Source organism: Muntiacus reevesi, chromosome 5 (assembly GCF_963930625.1).
Source record: "Muntiacus reevesi chromosome 5, mMunRee1.1, whole genome shotgun sequence".
NCBI lineage: Eukaryota > Metazoa > Chordata > Mammalia > Artiodactyla > Cervidae > Muntiacus > Muntiacus reevesi.
In genome coordinates this window covers 33,650,780-33,676,822 of record NC_089253.1, presented here as the reverse complement: position 1 = coordinate 33,676,822, position 26,043 = coordinate 33,650,780, and the positions used below count along the sequence as shown (strand labels likewise).

General features: G+C 44.3%; 1 protein-coding gene and 1 non-coding gene across 4 annotated transcripts in view; one reads left to right on the top strand and one right to left on the bottom strand.

The window, feature by feature from the left end:
- NTM (neurotrimin) overlaps positions 1–26,043 on the top strand; it is a 917,634-nt gene that overhangs the window by 665,053 nt on the left and 226,538 nt on the right. The gene's annotated exons all lie outside the window — the stretch shown is intronic.
- TRNAE-UUC (transfer RNA glutamic acid (anticodon UUC)) lies at positions 6,952–7,024 on the bottom strand. The gene has a single exon. It is a non-coding gene; the product is annotated as a tRNA-Glu (tRNA).

Below are 26,043 nucleotides of genomic sequence, written 5' to 3'. Positions count from 1 at the left end.
AACGGAATCCCTTTAGGGAGTACTGCTGACTTTCCTAAAGCTAGTCCAAGTGTTTGTGTAGTTTATGACAAATTTAGCCAGATAATTCTGTGAGATGATGGAAAGATGATGGAATTGAGATAGAGGATGACCAACTGCCTTCCCTGCTAGGATGGTGCTCAGGACCTTGATGCTGCACGGGGTAAGCAATGGAGGTAGGCAGTCCTGATGAGGATTTCAAAGGGCTCGGGGCAGGGATGGAAGACGGTGGAAGACGGTATGGGACAGATGTGGGCAGAGTCTTCAGAGCTCTCAGAAGGTATCTTTTAAGGTGCACTGCCCTCGGGGAAGGGGGATGATGCATTTTCTGGGGACGTAACTGCTGTGGACATTTAGAGATTCAGATCTCTACTGGCAGTAACAATGGTTGTCAAGAGCTGAAATCCATACCAAATGAATGTGGTGTGTGTGTGGGTTTCATATGATTTGCTTTGGTTTCTTCTCTATCCTCTAAAAGGCCCTGCCTATGTCATTGTGATTGACATGTCATTGTCCAGGGATGGGCATCCACAGTAAAGAGTGAGGCACCACTTCTGACACATTATTCCCTCTGCATATGACCATCACCCTCACAGAGGAGGTAAAGAGACCAGGGCTTTTAGAGATTCAATAACTAACCCAAGGTCGGGTGGCGAACAGTAACTGACTGAAGAGCATGGACTCAGCTACCATGTCAGGCTTTTGGTCATTAATTTATTTAGAAAGAAATTTAAAATTCCCATCGATTCACTTATAGGTCTCAGAATATGTCTAAAAATAAGTGTCCTTCGGTCAATAGCCGGCACGGCACTGTGGTTAACCCCTTGCGTTCAGCCCTGGCTCCCTTGCTCACTAGCTGCGTGCCGTTGATCAAGTCATTTAACCTCTCTGTGACTCATTAGAACCCTCGTGAAGGTTGAATGAGTGAGTTTTTATAAACCACTTAAGACGGCATTATTTGACATCCCAGAGGTTTAAGAAAAGCTGGCAGGCCAGAGAATGAAGTCAGAAGGGTCCGAGCTCCGTGCCGAGGGGCCGGATGGAGTTAAGTCCTGTTGCGGAGGATTTGATGCCTGAGAGGTAGGATCAGGTATGGCTGTGATTTTGACTGTCAATTTCCATCCCCAGTCTTCTCACTTGAACACCTTTTATTGGCACTAAATTTGTTTTCGGATAATGAAAGCAGATGTTCTGTTTATGCCCTCACCCGCTCACCTCCAAGCCTCACCTCAAAGACACCTTCCTTCCTCGCCCTGCGTGGAATGGGGCTGTGTGTCTGGGGCCAAGGTGGGCGTGGGGAGAGCGTGCTGCCAGAGATCCATAGCCTGGGAGGGGTTAGCACAGTATCTGGGCCTCCTCCTCCAATCTTAGGGGCTCATCAGATAAGCAAACGCACAAACTCACAAGTGAATAGAACCATGTTTACTAGAGTGGAAGAAAAACAGCTTTTTGGCATTGCTGGCGCTGTGGCCTGAGCAGCCACTGCAGCCTGGGATGGCAGTCAGTGAGGCGGGGAAGAGAAAGTCCACGTGGACCTTCCAAGTGTTCCACTTCAGGAGTGGGTATTTCCAAGCAGAGGGGAAGCGTGCGTGTGTGTGAAAGAGAGAGAGAGAAAGAGAATTGGAGAGGGAGAGAGAGATGCCAAAGGAGATGGAGAGAGAGAAGAGGTGCAGAGGGACGGTGACGAGGCCCAGCGTGGTGGCACGCAGGTAACACGGCACTAGCAGGTTGACATAAGACCCAGTGGGTTTGGGTTTGAATCCCGTCCCTTTCAGCCAGGAGCTGGGTGTCCTTGACCTCGCTCCTTGCCCTCGTCGAATCTTTGCTTCTTCACCTGCATGATCCTGACCGTAATCCATCCTTGGCATCTCAGCATCGCTTGCTGTACCTTTAGCATCTAGCATGGGACCCGCAACACAAAAGGTGTTCAGTAAAAGCTGGTTCTCTCTGTGGTTCTGCAGTGGATTTTCTAGGAAGGCTGCAGGAGCGGAGGGTCTTCCATGCTGAGTGCAATGTTTCAGGAGGGGAGGGGAACAGGTGAGAGGCGTAGGGCAGCAAGAACACTTGAGACATATTTTTACTTATGAAGTCACTCTTGCAGTGGGTGGAGAAATAGGACACACTCCTCTTTTATAATTAAAAGTGAAACATATTTATTTTTATTCAGTAAATACAGAGTATGACTAAACTATACCCTCGTCTCAAACTTTGCCATTTAACACGGAGAGCGGGAAGAAGAGAGAGATGTTAGACCTGAGATGAGCTCAGCTCGGTGCTCTGTGATGACCTAGAGGGGTTGGAGGTAGAGGGTGAGGGAGGCCCACCGGGGAGGGAATATATACATATATATGCATGTGGCTGATTCTCTTCATTGTACAGCAGAAACTAAGCAACATTATAAAGCAATTATACTCCGATTAAATAGAAAAAGAAATGAAATAAGAAAGGGCCCTGGATTGCAGTCCTGGGCTCCTAGACATCCCCCATCCCAACCCCAAATAAGCAGCTGTTTCATAACTTGATGAACTTTCAGTGTAGGATTTCATTGGCCGAGAAGATTCTACTACCTAAAAGGCAAGTGTGACAGCCATTCATGTACACTGTTTGGTATCTGTTCTTACCCAAGCACATGTAAACTCCATAAGGGCAGGATCAACAGTGCCTACAGGAGGCGAGCTCACACAGATGGTGAGCTGATGAACGTGTGAGCAAAGGATGGGAAGAGAGGAAGCACAGACAAGAGAGTGTCTTCTGAATTTTTGTTTCCTTAAGTGAGTCTAGCCTAGAGTTGTTTAGTCACGAAGTCTTGTCGACCTCTTTGCAACCCCGTGGCCTAGAGTGAGAACTTCCTAAATTTTAAATGCTAATTAATGTGCCATGGATGAAGAATGCATTCACGTTTAATGGAACGTGGACATTAAAATAAGAGCTTCCCTGGTGGCTCAGATGGTAAAGAATTTTCCTGCAATGCAGGAGACCCGGGTTTGATCCCTGGATCGGGAATATCCTCTGGAGAAGGGACTAGCAACCCACTCCAGTATTCTTGCCTGGAGAATCCCATAGATGGAGGAGCCTGGTGCACTATGGTCCATGGGGTCAGAAAGAGTTGGACAGGACTGAAGCAACTTAGCAGGCACAGGTGTTAAAATAAAGTGAGCTATTTGAAGTGCTATCCTTCACTGATGTAAGCTGGGAGAGAGAGAACTTTTTGCTACTGATAAAGCAGTAAATTTACTAAAGTAGATCAGAAATGTGGAGCAGCACAAAAAATGCTTTGCCCTATCACGTGTTATTGATGCAAACTGTTTATAGAAACCAAAGGCAGACTTTGATTTCCAGTCCTGGGAGTAGTATATACTACATCAGTTTCCCTTAGGGAACATACAGTCTCTTGTGAAACTGTAGCTGCTACCCTTTTTCGTTCATGGGGTCTAGACCTGAGGCTGCAGAATAATTTAGAAATCCATGCATTGCCTGCTTCATATTGGTGTGATTAATCTTTTCTGATTTTACGTGTCTAAAAATGGTGTTAGTGGTCATAACTGCACACGACTGCTATTTTTATCGGTCTGGAAAGTGAATATTTGTGTTAGAACATCTGCAAAAGCAAACACTTTTGCTCTGTTGAAAAATAATGAAGATCTAAGTGATTTTAAGAATAAACACTTAAATGCTGCTAGATTTTTATGCCTTTTACTGTTAATGCTGCATTGAAGATATTGTCATGCTGCGGTACACTTTTTTTCCTGTTTCTTCTTTTCCTTTGTCTTTCAAAACATATTCATTCTAGCTGCATTTTTCCTCAAAACTCAAGATAACCATGCAGTATGTTCATAAGTAAATATACATAAAATAAGCAGGATCAGCTATTTTCTGTCACACAATAAGTCACAGTCATATAAAAGTCCTTCTGCCACCTTTGGTGTTATACTCACTGATGTTTAGCATGCTCATGGTGCAGTTATAAAAGTCCCTCAAACAGTAGCTGATCAATTATTTTAAGTTCCTTGTGTGGGGAGGGGTTGTGTTTAATTTTCATACCAGTTTGTAACTAATAGAGTATGTGGTTAATGAAGGTATTGAATTAAATTGAATTAGATGGAATCAAATTGAATTGAACGGAAAGAAATTGAATTGTATTGAATTATGAACCAGAGAGTGAAAATACATGACAATCTAATAGCATCTGATAATCACAGAATACTGAATGCATATGCCCAACTTAGGAGACATTTGATAACTCATAAGTGAGAAAATTGCCCTACTCCTATGTTATTGGGTATCCTTGCCAAATGGATATGAACATCACAAGAGACCCAAGGCAATTATACAGTTCAAGCATCTTCTGTATTTGTGTGGTGGTAGATGGTGGCAGGAGGGTTACAAACCAGCTTTATTGTTCTGTATGTCACCAGGTAGGAGCTCTGATTTTTCAATAATTTAGAAAAAATTTTCCTTTTGTTCAGCAGCAGCTGGCTGTGTGCAGGCACTTAGAATAATGTGATGAGAGAGTGTGTGTGTGTCGGATAGGGGGTGTCATTTGCTAGTTTTAATTGGTAGATTCAACATCTTCCACTAACAGTGCAGAAGCCACTGGCTGAGATGTTACCATGGTAAATCAAACCCTGGTGTTTGATTGGTCGTTTTCTGAAGCAGGTACGATCATTTTCATCAACTCCAGGAAAGTTGAGGCCATCTGGTTTTGCCTCACCTGGAAATAATTTACCACCCCAGGTGCAAAAAAAAAAAAAAAAAAAAAAAAAATTACCCTGAGGTCAGTAACACCAAACCTAGCTCAGGATGTTCCAGCAGGGCATGAAAGAGGAGCAGTGTCACATAGTAATTTTCATCTGTTTGTGTTTATATTTTTGAGCTGGAAAAAGTGAGGGGCTAATCATGAAAAACAGAGCCAAGAATAGACTTGGCAGATGCTAACCCAGCTCATTCCAAACAGCAGAGCAAAAGCCCTCAATCTCATTCTATAGCAACTATTTTAATGGTCCTGTTCCGAATGTCTAATAAGTGGGGTTGTTTTTCTTAAGTCAGCTTTCATAGGATTCAAGTATCTCATGAATGTGACTGAAGAAAGTGGTGTGATTTGAAGGAGTAAAGAATGAACTGGATGCACATACAATGAGGGACATCTTCCAAAAGGCTTCCCCCTCCAGAAGTGTATTTTGGACAAATGTATATATTTTACATAGCAGTTTAATATTTTAGTCTTGGGGTCACATACAATGTAACCAGCCCTCACCCAAATACAGAGGGTGCGAAGACTGCAGATCATTAGTTCTTTGGAATCCTTTGAAGGATTTATTTGGCTCATGTGACATTGATTTGTTTTGGCTGCACTTGAAATGTGTGGTCTTTGCAAGTCAATAGAAATGAAGTCCTTTATTGGGAAAGAAAAAACTCCATGGAGTGAATTACATAAAGAAACTGAAGGCCAAGGCTCTCAGGCTCTTGTGCATCTGTGAGAGGCAGGCGAGGGAGAAGGGGTTGGAGGATGGAGGGGGTGATGAGTCGGAGCTGGGGGGTTGGGGCCGAGTGACGAATGGGAGTTGGAAAGTCCATTTTCGGGGAAGTCATAGCTGGAGTGATGTGTGGTCAGTGGGAGCCTAGGAGAAGAGGAGATTGAAGGCCACAGTGAACCCCTAATTCTTCCAGGAATGCCATCATCCTGAGGGCTGGGAATGCAAAAGCCCTGCAGAGGCATTTCGTAAGATGCCTCATTTTATTAAAGAGGGCATGGAGGGTCACAGAGCAGCTGAGGGAAGAACTAGGAAGTGATGTGGGTGGATCTAGAGTCTATCATACAGAGTGAAGTAAGTCAGGAAGGGAAAAACAGATATCATATATTAACACATATATGTGGAATCTAGAAAAATGCTACTGACGAACCTATTTGCAGGGCAGGAATAGAGGTACAGACATAGAGAACAGACTTTGGACACAGTAGGATAGGAGAGGGTGGGACGAATTGGGAGATTGAGGTTGACATATATACACCACCAGGTGTAAAACAGATAGCTAGTGGGAAGTGCTATATAGGCTCTGTGATGACCTAGCGGGGTGGGATGTTGGGTGGAGGGAGGGAGGCTCCAGAGGGAAGAGGTGAATGTATACATAGAGCTGTTTCACATTGTACAGCAGGAACTAATATAACACTGTAAGGCACCTATACCTCAGTAAATAAAAAAAGAAATGGTCAAGCAGAGTGAACCCCAGTTTCACAGACAGCACCAGCTTCCGGAATCTACCAATTCAGCAGGACCCTATTCATTCATGGAATCAGGTTTCTCCCCACCCCCTCCATGAGCTGTTGTTCAGTTATTTCAGGGCCTTCAGACTTCAGTGGCTGGAGATGAGTCCAGCATTACCAGGATCCAGGTGGATCTCTGATCATCCATGTTCGCTTTGATCCTCGGCTGTGTGTCTTAGAGGCTGTAACAGGCGAAGGAGGAAGGTACAGTTCTTCCCTCTGCTTCCTGGGCTTTGTCTGCAGTGGAAATAGTGAGACGTGCTCTTAGGAAGTCAGCCTCCACTGGACTTTCTGCACCCAAAAGGGACAAACACAGTGCTTGCCGTAAGCCAGCCCCTTTCAGCATCTTCCCCCCTTAATCTGCTGGTCCTGTCCCCAGAGTCAGACCCAGTGAGAACCCACTTAGCTTGACCGAAGGAGCAGTAAGTTTAGGGAGCAGGATGTTCTGTCCCGGAGCATCAGGGGCACAGCCTGATTCGCTCTAAAACCTCGAGTGCAGGGGCAATTGAGGAGGGGGCGGGGGAGAGGAGAGAAAGGGGAGCGCAAAGGAGGGCGGGGGAGAGAGAAGGAGAGTGTGCAGAAGGGAAAGTTTAATGCCAAGAGTCAACTTTTGGGAGTTGCACACTGCTTTATTTCCTCCTTTATTGTCTGCACAACTTGTGGGATCTTAGTTCCCTGACCAGGGATTGAACCTGGGTCCTCGGCAGTGAAAGTGCCAAGTCCTAACCACTGGACAAGCAGGGAATTCCCATTACACACTATTTTAAAGAATCTGATAAAGATGATGATCTTTTTCTCCAGGAAACAAAGTCAGCTGTGTGTCTCATGTTATGAGTTATATATATAAATATGTATATATACATATATATGTATATATAAAATCACAGTTTAGCAAAGTTAGATACATATATATGTATGTATGTGTGTCTGTCTGTCTATTAAATATATATATAAATGTGTCCTGCTAAGTTGCTTCGATTGTGTCCAACTCTTTGCGACCCCATGGACTGTAGCCTGACAGGCTCCTCTGTCCATGGGATTCTCCAGGCAAGAATACTGGAGTGCGTTGCCATGCCCTTCTTCAGGGGATCTTCCGACCCAGGGATCGAACCCGCGTCAATGTCTCCTGCATTGACAGGTGGTTCTTTACCACTAGCATCACCTGGGAAGTCCTGTATAAACATATATATAACCACAATTTAGCAAAGTTATATATGTATGTGTGTGTATCTACCTATCTGTCTATCTATATTTTTTTTTGCTAAGTTGCAGTTAGGTTACACATGTGTTACCCAAATGGAAATGGGACACAGATATCAACTACAGCCCTGAGTATCTAAATTGTACAAGAGTGAAAGATGAGCCAAAACTCAGCCAAGACAAGTTCAAGGTGACTGTCAAGGAGTGAGGAGTTAGTGGTGTGGCTCCCACCATGCAGTGCTTTCTTTAAGGGAGAGGATTTGACGATACCGGTTTTGGATGATTTAAGACGAGCTTCACAAAGTCTCGGATAACACAGTGCATGAGACAAACCTGAAAATAGCCGGAGGAGCAGGCGGGGAAGATGAACAGATATTTGCTCTTTGAACCCCATGGTTCCCTTCCATTTCATCTTTCTTCAAGCCAACATGGTTTCTTTTCCTAGGGAAGGCAGCTTAAGTGGCCACCACCTTAGATTATGGGTCAAGGCATCGTATCTCACTATTTCAGATGGGTGAACATTTCATAAAAATACTGCATTTCAGTTGTTTTCCAGAGCATGACTCATTGCCTGTGTTTTTCTGCGTTCTGCTTTGTTGTAAAGTACAGTGTGATATTATGGATTTGCAGCCATCCTCTGCAAGGATGTGCCCCTGTGCTGAAATTCTAAGAGCATGTTTGTCTCCACTCTCAAAGGAACAGATTAGGGACTTGCATGTTGCTGCTGGCCTATCCGTGCCCAGAGTGTATGGCTCTTGGGGTGACATATGCAGCTGGCTGTCCACATCATTAGGAATCATGAAAGGCAGGCTTTGTAAACATTGCATACATTCCCAGCCATTGAACACTGTGACATTTCATAATCAGCTCTCTCAGAAGAGATGCCAGGCTCAATGTCCCTTCTGGAGTAGCCTGGTGTAATTAGGCTGCCCCCAACTCTTCACCAGCACGAACACGCCTGCCACATCTTTCTGCCATTGAGTCATCACATGTGTGCGGTCACTTGTCTGCCTCCTCAAAAACCGTCTCAAATCAGCAAGCACGCTATTTGGAAATATGCTTCTTGTTCTGTCTTAATCAGGGCTTCATTATCTACCTCCCAGAACCTCCTGCAGCAGGGTCCAGACTAGCTCCCTTCTGACTGATCTTTCCACTACCAGACAGCCATCTGTCTGGAAGATAGAAAAGGCTGTGCTGTTCCATCCTTGAAAGCCTCTCTGTGGATCCCAGCTTGTATCATAAAGTCCAGACCCTTGGTGTGGCATTCAGGAACTTCACATTCTGCTTTGAACACAGGTTTCTAGCCTCATGGTGGAAGGGAAGCTTCAGCTGGCTAGATGGGAGTCCTGACTTTCTCTCTTACTTACTGTTACTGAATACTGAGTTAAGTTCCAGGAACTGTGCAGGTGTGTGGCAAACATTAGCTAATTGCCCTAACAGCTGGGCAAGTCAGATGTCCTTAACTCTGTTGGTTAAACTGAACTCACAAAGGTTCAGTCACTTACCTGTGGACACACAGAGGCACTTCATTTGAACTCAGCTCCATCAGATGCCAGCCCTCTTCCTTTACCCACTGGGCTGTCCTGCTTTTCTTTGTCTCTCTGTGTTCTTGGGAAGTCTCTTTCTTTTCCCAACATCAAGTTCAGGGATGGGGAGTAGACCAGAAAAAAAAAAAAAACAAAACCCAACAGTGGATTTAGGTCTTTTTATAGTTCTCCCATGTCTCTCATAAAGCATGATTTGAGGGTCACTAAAAAACATCTCACTCGGAGAAGGCAATGGCACCCCACTCCAGTACTCTTGCCTGGGAAATCCCATGGGCAGAGGAGCCTGGTAGGCTGCAGTTCATGGGGTCATGAAGAGTCAGACACGACTGAGCGACTTCACTTTCACTTTTCACTTTCATGCATTGGAGAAGGAAATGACAGCCCACTCCAGTGTTCTTGCCTGGAGAATCCCAGGGACGGTGGAGCCTGGTGGGCTGCCATCTATGGGGTCGCACAGAGTTGGACATGACTGAAGCGACTTAGCAGCAGCAGCAGAACATCTCACTGAAGCAACTTAGCAGCAGCAGCAGAAAATCTCAAAGAGACTGCTTGCTGTAGCATCCTGATTTTAGCTTTTGGTCAGTTGTATCACTTCTCAGAACCATGAATGTCATGATTCTTCCATGTGGAGCATCATCATCTGCTCTACTTCCCTGCCTCCTTTCTCCTGCTCGCTTCACACACCTTGCTCTCTGTGAATCCTGTTGATGCAAAAACAGTCCAAGCTCTTCACACTTCGTTTGCTTTATTGTTGTCTTTATTTTTGCCAGTGCTGGGTTGGAGTTTTCTGACTCTTCATCTTATATAGCTGATGAGCTCTTTCAAAGAAAGTCATATCTTTTTCACCTGATAGTTTAAGTATTAATATTTATTTATTTGGCCTTGCCAGGTCTTTGTTATGGCACGTGGGATTTTCCATTTTCGTTGCTGTATGCGGGACCTTTAGTTATGGAATGTGAACTCTTAGTTGAGGCATGTCCAGTCTAGTTCCCTGACCAGGGATTGAACCCAGGTCTTCTGCACTGGGAGCGTGGAGCTTAGCCACTGGATCACCAGAGAAGTCCCTCTTCTTCATTTTTGATAGACTCTGTATTGGTTTCCTGTGGCTGCTGTAACGAATTACCACTTACTTGATGGGTTAGAACACCACAAATTTATTTTCTCACAGTTCTAGAGCCTAGAAGTTCAAAATCAGTTTTACTGGGCTGAAATGTGTTGGCAGGGCCACAACCCCTTCAGGGGCCATAAAGGGGAATCTGTTCCTGGTCTCTTCCAGTATCTAGTGGCTGTCAGGAGTCCTGGACTTGTAATTCATTGCTCCAGCCTTCAAGGCCAGCATCTCTAACCTCTTCGCTCCATCTTCACTTGCCTTCTCTATGTGTATTCAAGTCTCCCTCTGCCTTCCTCTTATAAGAATGCACCCGTTTAGGGCCACTGCATAATTCAGGATCATCTGCTCATTAAGATCCTTAACATAATTACATATGCAGAGACCTTCCATTTTCAAATTGTTTCCTGTATGAATGTATATTCTCAGGCTCCAGGGCCTGGGCTGTAGATATCTTTGGAAGAGATTTTATAATGTATTAGGGTTTGCTCATTGCTCCCTAAAAATTTATATCCATTCCACCTGCAAAATATCTTCACCCTATCCTGAAACCCCCAAATTTCTCAACCAGTTACAGCATCAACTCATGTAAAAGAAATCTCACCTAAATATCATCAGCCCTCAAGGTCCCAACTTTCATCATCTAATCAAGTATGGGTACAGTCCTCCTCAGACAAAATACCACTCTGTCCTTTGGGCTTGTGAAACTAAAAAACGTGGCACCTGCTTCTAGAATGCAGTGGCAGGGCAGGCAGAGGAGAAGAGTTCCATAATGTTCTTCTTCCTAATGAGAGAAGAATGCAAAGAAGAAGAGGCCACCAGTCCACAGCACCTTAAAAAGTCAATTTTGGGGTGCAAGGGCTGGGAATAATCCTCTGTGAGTTCTCTCTTCATCCCGTGGGGCCACAGCTCTGCCTTCTAACCCTGCATTTCTGGCTGTTGGACCCAAGTCTCAGCCCTCAGGGGCAACCTTTTTTTTTGAAAGGTAGCGCCCAGTTGTACCTTAGTTTTAGCAACCTGGAAATTCCATCAACAGAGGAGCCTGGAGAGCTACAGTCCATGGGGTCACAGAGAGTCAGACCCGACTAAGTGACTAACACTTTGACTTCCTCCTGCCTGTAGAATTTGGGGAGCCGACTGGTTTTCTCTTTTATTCTGTCACATCTTCACCATTTTCAGCCCAAGGTGGCCATAGTTCTGCTTAAAATTTTCTCAAAACTTTGTGGGTCTCTTATGAATATCATGGGAATTCATATCATTAGGCAGAAAGGTCTTCACTGAACTTTTTTATGTAACCCCTCTCTGTTTGTGGCTTCTGCTGATGTGGCCGAATGGTCCCATCGGATATCTTTCGTGCTGATGAGATGCTGTCCACCCTTGTTCTTCTCTCCAGAGCATATTTTCCTGACAGTAAATCTCCTGATTTTAGCATCTTTTGCAATTTAAATAAGCTAAAAATTTCCCAATTCATCCACTTTTTTTTTAAACAGTTTTCCCCAATTTATATTTTTCCCGTTATATTTTACTCAAGCAGGAAGTGAAAGGTCATATGTTCCACCCTTTGCTTGACACTCTCCTCAGCTGAATTCCCAGTTCATAACTCACAGCATGAACAACTGTGAGGATACAACTCAATTATGTTTTCTACCTCTATATTGTGTGGGTCATCTTTCCTCCAGTTTCCAAGAAGATTTTACTCATCTGCTTCTGAGATCTCACCAAGTGTTTTTACTGTCCACGTTTCTAACAGTAACCTGTTTAAGGAAATACAGCCTTTTTCTATCATGCACCTAAGAATTCTTCCAGATTACCCATTATCCAAGTCCAAAGCCACGTCCACATTTTAAGGTATTCGTTCCGACAGCACCCAACTTCCTGGTATTAAAACCTGTCTTAGTGAAAGTTCAGAGAAACAGAAGCAGTAGGAACTGTGTACTAAGGGTCTTATTTGTGGGAATTGACTTAGATGATTGTGGGGCTGGCTAGGCAAGTTCAGAGTCCACAGGGCAGGTTATCAGGGCAGCTGAAGCCTCTAGTGGAGGTTGAAGCTGCTGTTCATGGTGGGACTTCTCCTGCCCAGAGGTCTAGTTCTGTCCTTGTAGCCTTCCAGCTGATCTGGGTGAGGCCTGTCCTGATTATCTAGGACCATTTACTTGAAGTCAGCTGAGGGTGAATATTAATTACAGATTAAAATAAAACACTATGTTAGTGGACTATTGTCTTCATACCAGTGAGGAAATCATTTGGTGAAAGTCCAAGACCATTAAAGACTCATTAAAATCCATTAGACACCTAGAGACTGTCATACTGATGAAGTAAGTTGGACAGAGAAGGAGAAATGTCCTATGACATCCTTTAGATGTGGAATCTAAAAAGAAATGATACAAATGAACTTATTTAAAAACACAGAAGCAGACTCACAGACTTAGGGAGCAAGCTCGTGGTTTCCAGGGGGAAAAGATGAGGGGAAGGATCGTTAGAGAGTTTGGGATGTATGTGTACACTCTGCTGTGTTTTAAATGGGTAACCTTCTGTGTAGCACAGGGAATCTGCTCAGTGCTATGTGGCAGCCTGGGTGGGAAGGGAGTTTGGGGAAGAATGGATACCTGTATATGTATGGCTGCATCCCTTTGCTGTGTTGTTAATCAGCTAAATCCGAATATAAAATTTAAAAATTTAATAAATAAATAAACATCCATTGAAAGTGAAGGTGTTAGTCACTCAGTCACTCTTTGCAACCCCATGAACTGTATGTAGCCCGCCAGGGTCCTCAATCCATGGGATTCTCCAGGAGTAAATAGCCATTCCCTTCTCCAGGGGATCTTTCTGACCCAAAGATTGAACCTGGGTCTCCTGCATCGGCAGGCAGACTCTTTACAGTCTGAGCCACCACAGAAGCCAACTTTAGGTAGTGTAGTAACATCAAATCTTGTTTTAATCACATAAATTTCTATTTTATTTTTCCCATTCTAAATAACCATCCAAAGAATTTTTTTTTAATTCATTTGTGGTAACTCCTTTTAAAAAAATATACCTCACTGAAGTAATAGCTAGATCTTTTTTGTTTTTTTCCCCAAGGTTTTTGGTTGATATTCTTAACTGCTCTTATTAGCATCTGAAAGCCCATTGAGAAGGCCTCAATGAAGCTTCCTAAACTGGTTTTTCCATTCAAAAAATCCATTAGATATAGTTATAATGGGAAGTTGGGGGCGTTGGAGAAGGGAAACCCACTCAATATTTAGCAGAAGTTAAACTTCCCCGGGTTGGGAAGATCCCCTGGAGAAGGAAATGGCAACCCACTCCAGTACTAGAAAATTCCATGGATGGAGGAGTCTGGTGGGCTACAGTCCATGGGGTCGCAAAGAGTCAGATACGACTGAGCAACTTCACTGTCACTTTCAAACTTCTAATAAAGTGAAATTTCCTAGCCTGGGACTGGTAGAACCAGATAAACTTCAGGACAGCCGTGAATTTTCTAGAATTATAGGGTGTGTGTGTGTGTGTGTCAGAGAGAGAGAGAGAGAGAGAAAACATACATTTGTCTGCAATTAGAGTCCATAGTTTTTATCAGATTCACAAAAATATTACTTTATCATATGTAATAAACAGTAAAATACTGCCTCATTTATATGGTAGCCAGATTATCCGTCAGTAAAAATAGGTCTCCATTAGAAGTCTGAACTGGTGGATCTGATAAAATCTGTGTTCTTAAACTCTCACCCACCTGGATGCTCTACAGCCAAGTCCTGGAGAACTCCCAGGTACTTCTGTAAACGGTTCTTCTGAGGACTGGCTAGGGCAGAATCAGGAGATGCTTATTAGCCCAAAGCTTACCGGGAGATGTTTGCCACTAATAACTGAGACCGTCCGGCCTGAGTCAGTGGCCGGAGGGAGCCAGGTAGGAGTGATCAGCACAGCCTCGCAGGAGAGCCGAGCGCAGCACCTCCCCTGACTTAGAAAGGGATTAATGCACACAGATGGCTGCAAACCCCCCAAGCAGTCAGCATCCTGTAAAACAATATTAACATCACTGCCTTTTGAATACCATGTCTTGTAAACCCCAGGATATGACAAGCCTCTTTAGAATCTTCTTTGATTGTGTTACTGAGTCTCCCGTAGGGAAGTAGGGAGGGGTAGGGGGTAGATTCCAGAGGAAACATATAATTAGATATCTCTTAGAACAATAAGGGTCCTCAAACACATATGCATGAAACTGCTTTGTTGCTCTGGTATTGCTGTTGGTGAGTAATTAGCCAACTTTGGTGGGGAGTGTGTATAGTTTGGGCAATCCCATTGTTGTGAGCCGTGGGGATAGAATAGTTCCCTTTAGCTACGTTTTCAGGGAAACACTAAATGGAGATGTGAATGGAGAGGAAAGAACAGACTTTCTGGAGAGATTCCACTGTGGTAATGTCAGAACTTCCTCTCAGACTCAGATAAATCTTTCTTGTTCTCATCCTTATTTTTAGTTTCGCGGAAGACAGCAGGCCTGTTTCTCTGAGAGGATGCTGTATACGCAGATCTCCTTGTCACTTCCTCAAGAGAGACCCAGGACCGTCTCTACTGGTTTCTGGCTCTGGTGTTTTTTTTCTTTCTTTCTTTTTTTTCTTTTTACTGTAGCGCTTCCTCATCATGACTGACTGTGCAGATCACGGGGAGGAGGTGTTTTTATTTTAGTGCACAGAAAGAGAGGTTTTCTCCTTGGAACTCTTCTGAGAGAACAGGTTTCTGACAACACTTTCTGAAAGTTACTCTGTGGCCAGATTCAGAACAGATCCAAAGACGGTTGTCACTGCTGAGAAATGAGGCTGGCCGTATGGTTCTCTGCCTGCGGCCGCTGAGCCTCTCCACTTAGAGATGCCCCTGAGATGCTACGCTGGTCCTGGGGACCACTCGGACTTTCTGTCATAGGCATAAGAAAAAAGAGTTTGGCAGTTCCCTAGGCTAAAGGTTTCCAATGTAAGTGGCCTCTGTATTAAAAATAGGGAGTTCAAATGGGAATTTTTGTGTTTATGAAAGGAATCTAACTAAGGAAAATAGAATATTTTAATTGAGATCAGAGACCTTGGGCATGTGAACTATCTTCCCTGGGTCTCAGTTTATCTATCCAGAAGAATGGGAGCAGAGGTATTTACTTATTCATAGGATTGTTATGAGACTTACAGTGCTCATGCAACAATATTCTGATATAAGTGGCCCCCAAAGTGCATGAGGCTAGTTGTATTAATAGTAAGTTTTCCAGAGTACCTGGCTCCTCTGATAAAAATGACCTTTCGGAAATGCCAAGCTGTGAATACTATATAAAAGAGGAATGACTTCATCTGCTCTCTAGAAAAGTGAGGAATACAGGGGCCACTCTTTAAGCAAAGGAAGAGACTCAGATTGTCCTGACCTGAAATTGTCCTTAAAAACTGCAATCCAAAACTCCTCAGTGCAATTCACCAAGCTAACCACTACAGTCAGTTCTGTCTGGAAGCAAAGGATCATTAACTCATCTGTCCAGTAGTTTAGGCTCCTGTGTGGTCCAAGGCTGCATTTGGAGGCTGAAGTAAGTCCTGGACTCAGGATCCCCTGCTCCCATAAACAGGTTTCCCTTTCTGGAGTCAGCGGTCTTGGGATTCCACTGTTTGTTTTTCAGCCAGCCCTCATCTGTGGCCACAGAGATGGAGTTTGATGGGTCATCAGTGGACACAAACAACTACTCCTCCATCAGGTTGCCGACTGTGGAGGTCCCGGTGGGTCCGGAAGGAGTTTCTTTGGGGACTTTTAGGGGCTTGATGTGATTTGAATGTGTGCTATCCGGCCACGGTCACAGTGGCAGTTCTAATTGGCTGAGGATGAGCCTTGAAATGTCACAGGAAGATTTCTTTCTCAGCACAGACTGTCCCTTAGCTAATTTTACAGTAGAACTTGGGCTAATGGGTTGTTGGGAAAACAGTGCTGTCTCTGTGGCTTTTTGCTTTGGGAGGAACCTGGTAGACTTCTTGGAGCAAAGGAGCACATGGGGACGAAAGCCATGATGGGCTGAGAGACGGTTTTGCTCTGGGAATGAAGGGCCTGGATGCTGCGAGTGGTTTTGTTGCGTCTTCCCCCTGGTTCTGTCACTGTCCTTGTGGGGACTCATCATACAGGTGGGTGGAGAGACCTGCCTTGGGACTTAGGACCCCTGAAGAAATATGAGGTTTGACATCTTGGACCTGTTCTATCCACAGCAAGGATTAATTTCGGACAAGATATTTCATGAAAAACGGACTTCCCCCCACTCACTTTTGGTGACCCTGGAAAATACATTTTGTTGAGTTGAGATCCCATTGCCTGTCCGGTGCTTGTTGATTTAATAATAACTTTTTTAGGGCTGAGAGAAGTAGGAAGATGGGTCTCGTGTTACTTGCACATACAGATTATAAGGTACATTTCTAATTCAGAAATCTTTAAATGTGAACATATATTTTGTAAAACAGTACAACAGAAGTAAAGCATTATTTTTGGTGGCCCGACATCAAGCGTTCCACATATATTTGCTCTGAAATCTTTTTCCAGTGGGATTCCTAGCTTGATATGGCATTTCTTAAGACAGTGAAGGATTGGTTGTTTTACACATGTGTACATCTAAATGGGAAGAGAGTTCCTGATGGTTTTGATTTCAAACAAAGCCCCTGTCATCTTTAGACAGCTCTGGATTTCCTGAGCTATTATTAGCCTGCAGAGTATAGATAATTGCAATCCACACAGAATTCTAAAAATAAAGTGTTCATTATCTCTAAAGATTTTTTTTTAGCACATAGCATTTTTCCAGAAAGGTTTACAAGTGCTTAGATTAAAGGATGACGTTTTGCATAGCCCACCCTTCCCCTGGAAGTTTGAAGGAAAAGCAAAACAGCCCAAAGGCAGAAATCAGGAGAGGAGAGAAAGTGTAGAAAAGGTCTTATTAATCTGTCTCAGAATGATTGAGAATTGGGTGAAAATCTACGTTTTCTTATGCAATTGGTAACCTTTATGTTGCTGGCATTTACTTGCACAAAGGTAAATGTTGATAGTGTTGGTAAGTATATAATCAATGACATCTTCTCATCATTTATTTTTTTTAAAGGACACAATAGTATTGATCACCCCATACATTCCATGCTAAGTAGTGGCATTAATCTGACCTAATGTGTTTTTGAAACATGGTTGTCCTGCAACTGTCACCAACTTGCAGCTATGGTCCTGCTTGCTAAATATATATTTGCTTTATCTGCAACCTCTGCTTGATTCTTATGAGCCAAGGGTCAACATACTTTTCCTGCAAAGGGCCAAACAGTTACTATGTTAGGCTTCATGGGCTGTCCTGTCTCTGATGCAGTTGTTCAGCAAAGCTGTTGAAGGGTATGCAGTCCCGAAGACATGGCTGTTCCATGTGCTTAATTGTGGGCCCTTGGAGTTGGGGCCTGTCTGTATCTGATACACAGGCTGTATCTGCTAATCACGTTGTGATCCGGGATTGGAGAAAAAGCCATAATCACCACTGTGACTTGTTGAGGACGCAAGTCCATGGTGACAAGCTGGTCAACTTTCCTGCTCTTCCAGAGTCAACATTCTCACTGAGAATAGGGGAAACAGAAAAATAAGAAAGTAAGTTAACAAAGTGATTTTACCTCTGTGTGAAAAAAGGAGATTGGATGAAGAATAACTTACACTTGTTGGGTTTTGATTATGAACCCGAGTTTTTGAGAGCCAGGTTATCTTTTCCTAATGAATTTTGTGATTCCCTTCAGACTCACTTTTTTGTTTGTAAATTAGTAGCAATACCTGTCTCGTCAGGTCGCACTGAAGGATGAATAAGATTCGGGAAGGGCCTTTTGTGAACCAGCAGCACCCATGCCATGTTTCTATACCTTATTGTCAATATTGTTTTTCATGTCATTTTTATCATTCATCCTTGTTATCAGTCACATTTGCTTAGAAGGGAAGAAACTATAATGAACATAACAAAAGGTAGTCCAGCAGAGTGAACTGCAGTTCTTTGCCTTTTACATCCACTGAAGAGAATTTCTCTAGGTCACTGGCAAGTTGAAGCTGTTATCTTCTATTCAGCCAACATGAGAGGCCAGTGTTTATTATCCCCACTTTTCCCCCTTCTGGAATATCCATCTTTGTCAGCAGTCAACCCTATGGACTTGTTGATAACATTTGAAAAAGCACAGGAGGAGTTGGTCCAGACGTTCAGCAAAAGACGCTGGGCAAACTTAGGAATTGTCCTTGCTTGTCGGCAGCTTTATAAACATCCATTGACAAATGCGATGAGTGACAAACTGAGATAATTAAGCTTTCTCTTGCTCTGTCCTCTCTGATTCAAAATGACCGTCTGAAAAGTGTGCTCCATTTCTGCCTCCTGAAGTCAGATTTCAATGGAAACTCAGAGTGCTTAGAATATGCGTGACTACAAAATACAAACAGCAAGAAGAAAACACACTAGTGGCTATCCATTGCTGAGACTTTAGAAGCCAGGGACTCTGTCAGAAACATTGGATTCAACTTTTTCCTAAGCTCCCCAATAAACTGCCACAACCTTTTTAGGTAGTAAAATTCTCATTTTACGAAGGAGGAAATGGAGCCTCAGAACCAGAGCGTCTTCCCCAAGGTCATCTAACTGCTGAGCAACAGAAGCAGAATTCAAGTCCAGGTGAGTCTGAACCAAGGTCAGCACCTTATTTACCTGACAGCGATTTTTTAATTTTTTTTTAATTGCTTACATCCTCCAACAGGAAAATAAACCATACAAAATAAAACAAAGAACAGCAACTTAAAAATACATATCTCCCCATTATATGCATGGGTACATAGTGAAAAGTGAGAGTGTTAGTTGATTAGTCGAGTCCAGCTTTTTGGGACCCCAATGGACTGTAGCCCGCCAGGCTCCTCTGTCCATGGAATTCTCCAGCCAAGAATACTGGAGTGGGTAGTCGCTCCTTTCTGCAGGGGATCTTCCTGACTCAGGGATCGAACCTGGTCTCCCACATTACACGCAGATTCTTTACCATCTGAGCCACCAGGGAAGCCATATATATCATATTTTTGTGTATCATCCATAATTATGCATATTTATTAAGAAGGTAAATCTCTGTGTCATTATACTAATGCATATTAAACAAAATTATCAAACATTTAGTAAAAAAGTGAAATGCGAAAAGGTTGCCCTAAGGAATGAATATAAGTGAAGTGAAGTCTCTCAGTCATGTCCGACTCTTTGGGACCCCATGGACAGTAACCTACCAGGCTCCTTCGTCCATGGGATTTCCCAGGCAAGAATACTGGAGTGGATTGCTATTTCCTTCTCTAGGAGATCTTCCCGACCCAGGGATTGAACCCGGGTCTCCCGCATTGTAGGCAGACACTTTACTGTCTGAGCCACCAGGGAAGTACAAGGAATGAACACACAGGGAAGAGCTTCTCCTCCTTGGATGAGTAGATCCCCACTGGTGTTGAGTAATTGGTGTAGCCCACTGCCCTGGACCACCCAGACAGGCCAGATAGACACAGCAGGTCTAATGGTGTTTTGTCTCCCTAGTGATCAAGTTTAATTTCTGCATGCAGCCCTATCTACATAGCCTTCATAGAGCATGGCGTGGTGAGGCTGGTTCAGGTGACGGGGGGCTGGAGCCCATGGGTGTGGGGCCTTAGCTCTCCACAGACCAATGGCATGTGTTGGTTATCCCAACACATTAGAGGCTCCCTCTGAGTGACTCTAGCTGCTCCTGCCACCCAGTTGGCACCGGGTCCTTGGGTGAGTGCCACCAGGCGTCCCCAGCAGTGGGCTCTGGCCATTTCAGAAATGAAGTGCTTCTTCCAGCGCACAAATATCTGGCTCATTAGCAATTAGCCATCAAGGGAGAAGAAACGAGGGAAACAGGGGATCTGAAGTGGTCTCCTAAGAGATGTTAGGGGGAAAAAAAAAGCCAGCACTTAAAGTAAGCCAGATAAAAATGGGGAGCTGCCTCATTTGGGCAGGATGTCTCGCACTGTTCTTCTAAGTGTTTTTGATTCAGCAAAGGGCCCCAGTGCATTCTTCCAAGGTGCTTTTTTTTCCCCTTTAATTTTTAAATGCATTCAGATTTCAAGGGGAATTTAATCCGTATGTTTCTGGTTCTTTTACACTTAACTCATCAAAATGTTGTTCTTTAAGAGCTGTTTGATCTGTAAGGCTTATAAGCCTTTGTTATAAGCCTTTTCGAAACCTCTTTCCCCCTTTTGAATCAGCAAATGGAATTGTGCCAATTCTGAATGGGATTTGAGTAAAGAGAAGTCCAACTTTAGGATTAAGTGCAGAACCTCACGAGGATCTGAGCGAACTCTGCAGAGACGCACACGTGGCCCTGGCATGGAGGGCGCACCACCGGCATCCTGGGTGCACTCTGCACGGGGCGTGGGGCTTGGTCAGAGCCAAGAGACGGGGCTGCAGAGGGCGTGCATGTATGTCTGAGAACAAGAGGCCTTAGAATTCAGCCTGAGAAGCCGCCTACTCCATCCCTCCATCCAGTGGCATCTGTGACCCATGATAATGAAAATGACATTATCAGTAACAAAGGAGCTGATATCAAGAGCACCAGCTCAATGGCCAGCTGCTCCTTTATCCTCATCAAACTCAGAGGGAGGCTTGGAGTTTGTAAAATTGAATAACTAAAGCTTAGGATTTAGAATCAGCTGCCCTGGTTTTGGACATCATCGTCAACACGGTACACTGCAGAACATCAGGAACATTTTTTAATGCTCCCCAAACTGTGCTTCCGTTGCTCTTGTTTCCGTTGTCATGGTCGTGATAATGCTGCTGAGGATGCTGTCACACTCCACTGTCTTATAGGGCAGCCATTGTTTCCATTGTTAGCTGCTATTGTTAGAAAGTTGTCTGTCCCCTTTTTGGTTTGTGTTTATTTCTGTGTCAAAATCTCCTGTCTTACAAAGTTGACCCATTCATTCTATAGTAGACGTTGGCTAACTCCTCTTTGACATCACAGACTTCTCACACCTGAAGACGCTTGTACCCCTGCACTTCTCTTTTCCAGGGTGAATGAGCCATATTTGATCTCCAGGTGTGGAAAGGGCTCTGTTTCCTGACCTCTGTCCCCCCTTGTTGCTCTGTCCCGATGCCCTAGAACACTGATGCCATTGAGGTCTGGCCAGGGTGAAGCACAATGGAAGCCTGCCTGCTTTGAATTTGTATTCTCTGCCCTAATTGATCCAGTTGTTGCATCCTTTAGCTTGTGGAGCTCACATTACACATTTTTGTGGATTTAGGGTTAATGCCAGTAATATGGGCTTCCTGAGGTCAGTGGTAAAGAATCTGGTGCCAGAGCAAGAGACTCAATAGATGTGGGTTCGATATCTGGTTCAGGAAGATTCTCTGGAGGAGAACATGGCAGCCCACTCCATGCCTGGGAGAATTCCATGGACAGAGGAGCCTGGAGGACTATAGTCCACGGGGTCGCAAAGAATCAGACACGACTGAGAGAGTAAGCACGCATATGCATGCCAAAAACAAAAGGTTTATTTTTTCACGAATTGTTTAAGGCAGTGCTCCATCTCTTGTACTTCTGCAGTTGATCTTTTGTTTCAAAATATGGTGCTTTCTCATAGGCCCTGTTGAATTCATAAAAATGAATAGGGATTTAATGGGGGAAATGCACATTGTACTGAGCACTTAGATATTAAGAGGGGACGTGATCAAACAGGAAGAGTTCCATGGATTTCTCTTCGTACATGAACTGAATTCATGGCTCTCAGATTCCAAGCCTTTAAAGCCTCATTCTGGAGTCATTGTGAAGCTCAGGTGAGTTTTATCATGAAAGAATGCTGCAAAATCAATTGCCCTTGGCCCTCCCATTGGGTAGGCAACTGAGAGTGAGCTTACAGCCTGTGTAGGACTTCTTTTAATTTGCCAAGTGACTAAATGTGCAGTCACTGCAGCAGGCATCCGCCAGCTGTGCCCACATGGCCCACTCAGCTGGACTACATTTCAGAGAACAGACCGGGCTCATCTACCTTGTCTTGACACTAAAATTCCATTCCAAAAAGATCATCATTGGATTTGAACATTAGCGTGAAATCTCCAGCAGCCAAAGGGAGGCGGCTTCTCTTGACAAAGGCTGTTCTTGTCCTTCAGTCCAACAGGCAGTGTCTGGGGAGCGCCTTGCCCACTGTTGGGCACCATGAAAAATGGCCAGTCTCAGGAGCTGACCACCGGTCCTGCTGGTGAGGCCAGCCATCTGTCCGCTTACCTTTTGCCTCCATTTCATCTCTGTATTCTCGTGGGTGCCAGTAAGCCCTTTAAGCTTCCCTGACCTATTCTGCCGTGAGCTGGAAAGCCCCTGCAGGTTCTTACTTAACATGAGAGCTTTTCAAATGCATCTCCATGGAGATGTCTTTTGCTAACAGGCCTTGGTTTGTATTTTAATCCCAGAAACCTGTGAAATGTTATTGTTGTATCCGATGTTTCTGAGAGGCTGCTTGGAGATCCGATATCGGGTAGATTAGGACAAGAGAATTTGTTAAGAGACAGCACCTGACTTCCTAATATGCACCCAGCCCAGGGCTGGATCCAGAAAACCACATGTGACTTAAGGCAAGGACCCATCCCCTTCCAGTCCTGATGACCATTTAATGTGGTAGGGACAGAAGTGCTCAGGAATTCGGTACAGGCTCTAAATTCTGTGGTCACTGGAGTGAGAAAGGACACTATAAGCCAGAAAGTGGGACCGGATCTGGGCTTTCAAACTGGATAGGACTGAGAGTGATGCAAGAAATGGGGAGGTCTGGGAATGAGGGTGCATTGTTGGGAAATACCGTACATGCAAGCCAAATGGACAGACTACATATGCACAGATACATCACAGAAAATACAAGTCAGTGATATTTTATCCTCATTTCATTTCCTAACACCCAAAAGCTTTGAGACCACTGTTGCCAATGGCGATGGACATTAGCATCTTTTTTAGTACGACTTTTTTCACTGCCCAGCAGGGTGGACACTATCCCTTTTCAGAGCCAGAGTAGCTCTCTACATTTACTGACGCTTGTCTGAAATAACATGTGGTAAAACCAGAGAAATAGTGCAGGCAATCGTCCAGTGGCTGGCACTGGGAAGGTGAAAAGCACCTGTACTGGGTATAATTCTAGAGCCCTTGCTAGATGCTGAGCACTCTCCCAAGGGCCATGTGTATGCGTGTATGGTTTCCTCTAATCCTTAGGAGGACCTCTGAGGGTGGGGAACATTATCATCCTCATTCACAGACAAATAAAACAAGGTACTGAGAGACTGAGGGTAGAAACGGAATGAAGCATGAACCACACTTCCTGAATAAGATCAGTCTTGAAACAATGTTTTGTGTGTAATGAAGCCATCACATCTGCAGCCAACCATTTGCAAATCATCTTCTCATGTGAGATCTTCTTTGTCCTTCACATCTTTTCTGGGAAATGGAGAGTATCATGGTCAGAAGAAGCCAGGTGTTCAGTCACTCAGTCATGTCTTACTCTTTGAGGCTCTATGGACTGTAGCTGGCCAGGCTCCTCTGTCTATGGAATTCTCCAGGCAAGAATACTGGAGTGGGTTGCCTTTTCCTTCCCCAAAGAAGCCAGGGGATATGCATGTATCCTTTGTTTTTTGAAGTCTGTGAGTCTGTTTCTATTTCTTAAACAAGTTCATTTGTATCATATATATATTTTTTTTTAAGATTCCATATGTAAGGGGTATCATGTGATACCTGTTTTTCTCTTAATTTCACTTTGTTATAATCTCTTGGTCCATCTGCATTGCTGCAAATGGAATTATTTCATTCTTTATTATGGCTAAATAGTATTCCACTGTATAAATGTACCAGATCTTCTTTATCCATTCCTCCGTCAATGGACATTTACATTGCTTCCATGTCTTGACTACTGTGAATAGCACTACAGTGAATACTAGGGTGCATGAATCTTTTTTAACTGAATCGGTTTGCTGTACATGTGAAACTAACTCAATTTTGTAAATCAACTATACTCCAGTATGAAATAAAATATTAAAAAAAAAATGTATGAAAGAAAAAAAGAAGCTGAGATAAAGAGAAAGGTTCCCCCAAGGGCTGCAGTCTTCCCTCTGTCCAGGCCTGTTTGGCGATGACTCAGTAGACATTGCCCATTCGGTGTTTTTACCTTCCCATCTCGAGGGCACTTCACGTCCCTTCCATGTTAGCTTTCCATCCATGCGTCTCCTCCGAGCTCTTCCGCCCAGTTCTCCAGCTCAGCCAGGCGATCAGATGGCCCGTGCCCTTGACCGCATCTCCGCCCCCTCCCCAGCCTGCTCATCTGGTTCTTCCTCCTCCTCCACGGCACTGAGACTGAGGATTCACTGACCACTGTCCTTTCCTGAGTCTCTCAGCGTCATCCTTTCTCTGCTCCCTTCTGTATCTGGCAGAGGTGAGTGGTCCATGGTTTCATCCTCTGTTGCCAATATCAGCATTCTTATCCCATGGTCCTTGTCTCAGACTCTGATGGCAAAATTGAATTCCAGGGGTGGGGGAGTGGGAAGTGCATCAGAAGAGGTCACTGTGGGTGCTGCTGGAGAAAAGTCTAAAAGTCTTTGTAGGGGTATCTCCATAATGACATTATCTCTGATCTTACCGACATCTCTGATCTAGACCGCCAGACAGACAGACAAGCAAAAACAACAGAAAACCCTGACAGTTCTGAGTTTCCCTGTTTTGTCTCCTTTCTCATCTAAACAGTGGCCACTTCCAGTCATCTACATAACATTTAACCCTCTCAATCCTACGTTTGTGTCTTATTCACAGAGGATTACCTTGCCTCTAACTTGGCCTTTCTTCCTTTGGCAAATTTTTTTTAGCTTCAACATCATTTCTTTTCAGGGAGGTTCTTCCTCATACTTATCCTTTCCTGATTTCCTTATCTTTCTGATTGTAACACCACATGTTTTATTGCTTGTTTAAATTTGCTATTATCTCTAAGTTTGAAGAGGTCTAATGACATGAATTGTATCCTCTGTGAGTATGTGTTTTACTAGGCGTCTAATCAATGTTGAAATGGATGAATGGATACAGGAATGAAGGAAGGAAAGATACTCACATGCCGGCACGTAAAAGCTTTCTTAACCCCTTGCACTGGAGCTCCGAGTCCTCCTTCCACACCATCTTCTGTCCTCCTTAAAGGAAAAGCTGTCCTCTCCCATCCAAAGCTCTATCTCCCAGTGATGCTGGGGCCCCATTTACCCCCACCCTCTTGGCCACTTTGTTTTATCCTCCTTCTTCCCTGATGCCTTTAACATTTTACTTCTTATTTTTTCTCCTCAGCAGTTGGACATGATCAAATCTATCTCTTCTTTAAAATAAAACCCTTTCCTTGATTCCTTCTCCAGCTCCTGGCTTTGCTTGTCCTGCTGTTGCTTCTCCTGGTCACACCTGGTCCTCATGCCTGACTTCTGCGGCCACCACCTCACTGACACCGGGGTCTTTGTGGCTCAACTTCCTGTGACGGTCGTGGAAATATTTGCTGTCCCCCTGGGGCTCATTGGTGAGCCTGGGCTCCAGGGCCGTCTGTGTGCTGGTGACTCGCTGGCCAGAAGGTCCAGCCTGGCTTCCCCTGACCCTCCTTCCCTGCCCTGTAGAGACCACAGACACCTCACACTCAGCAGGTGTACACTCATTCCCTTTGCTTTCTCCCAAAACAGCCATCGCTCACCCGAGGACTGAGTCAGAAACCTTGGTGCACTCCCAGCTCCTCTGTCTGTTTTCCCAAATGTCCATCAACCTGACCGTGCCTCTCCATTCCCATCACCACTTGGCTGTTTCAGGAGACCTTGACCTCTCATCGAGACCACTGTCCCTAACTGCCCTGCTCACCTTTGGCTGGAACTGATCTGATTCACTCCTTGTGCTGCA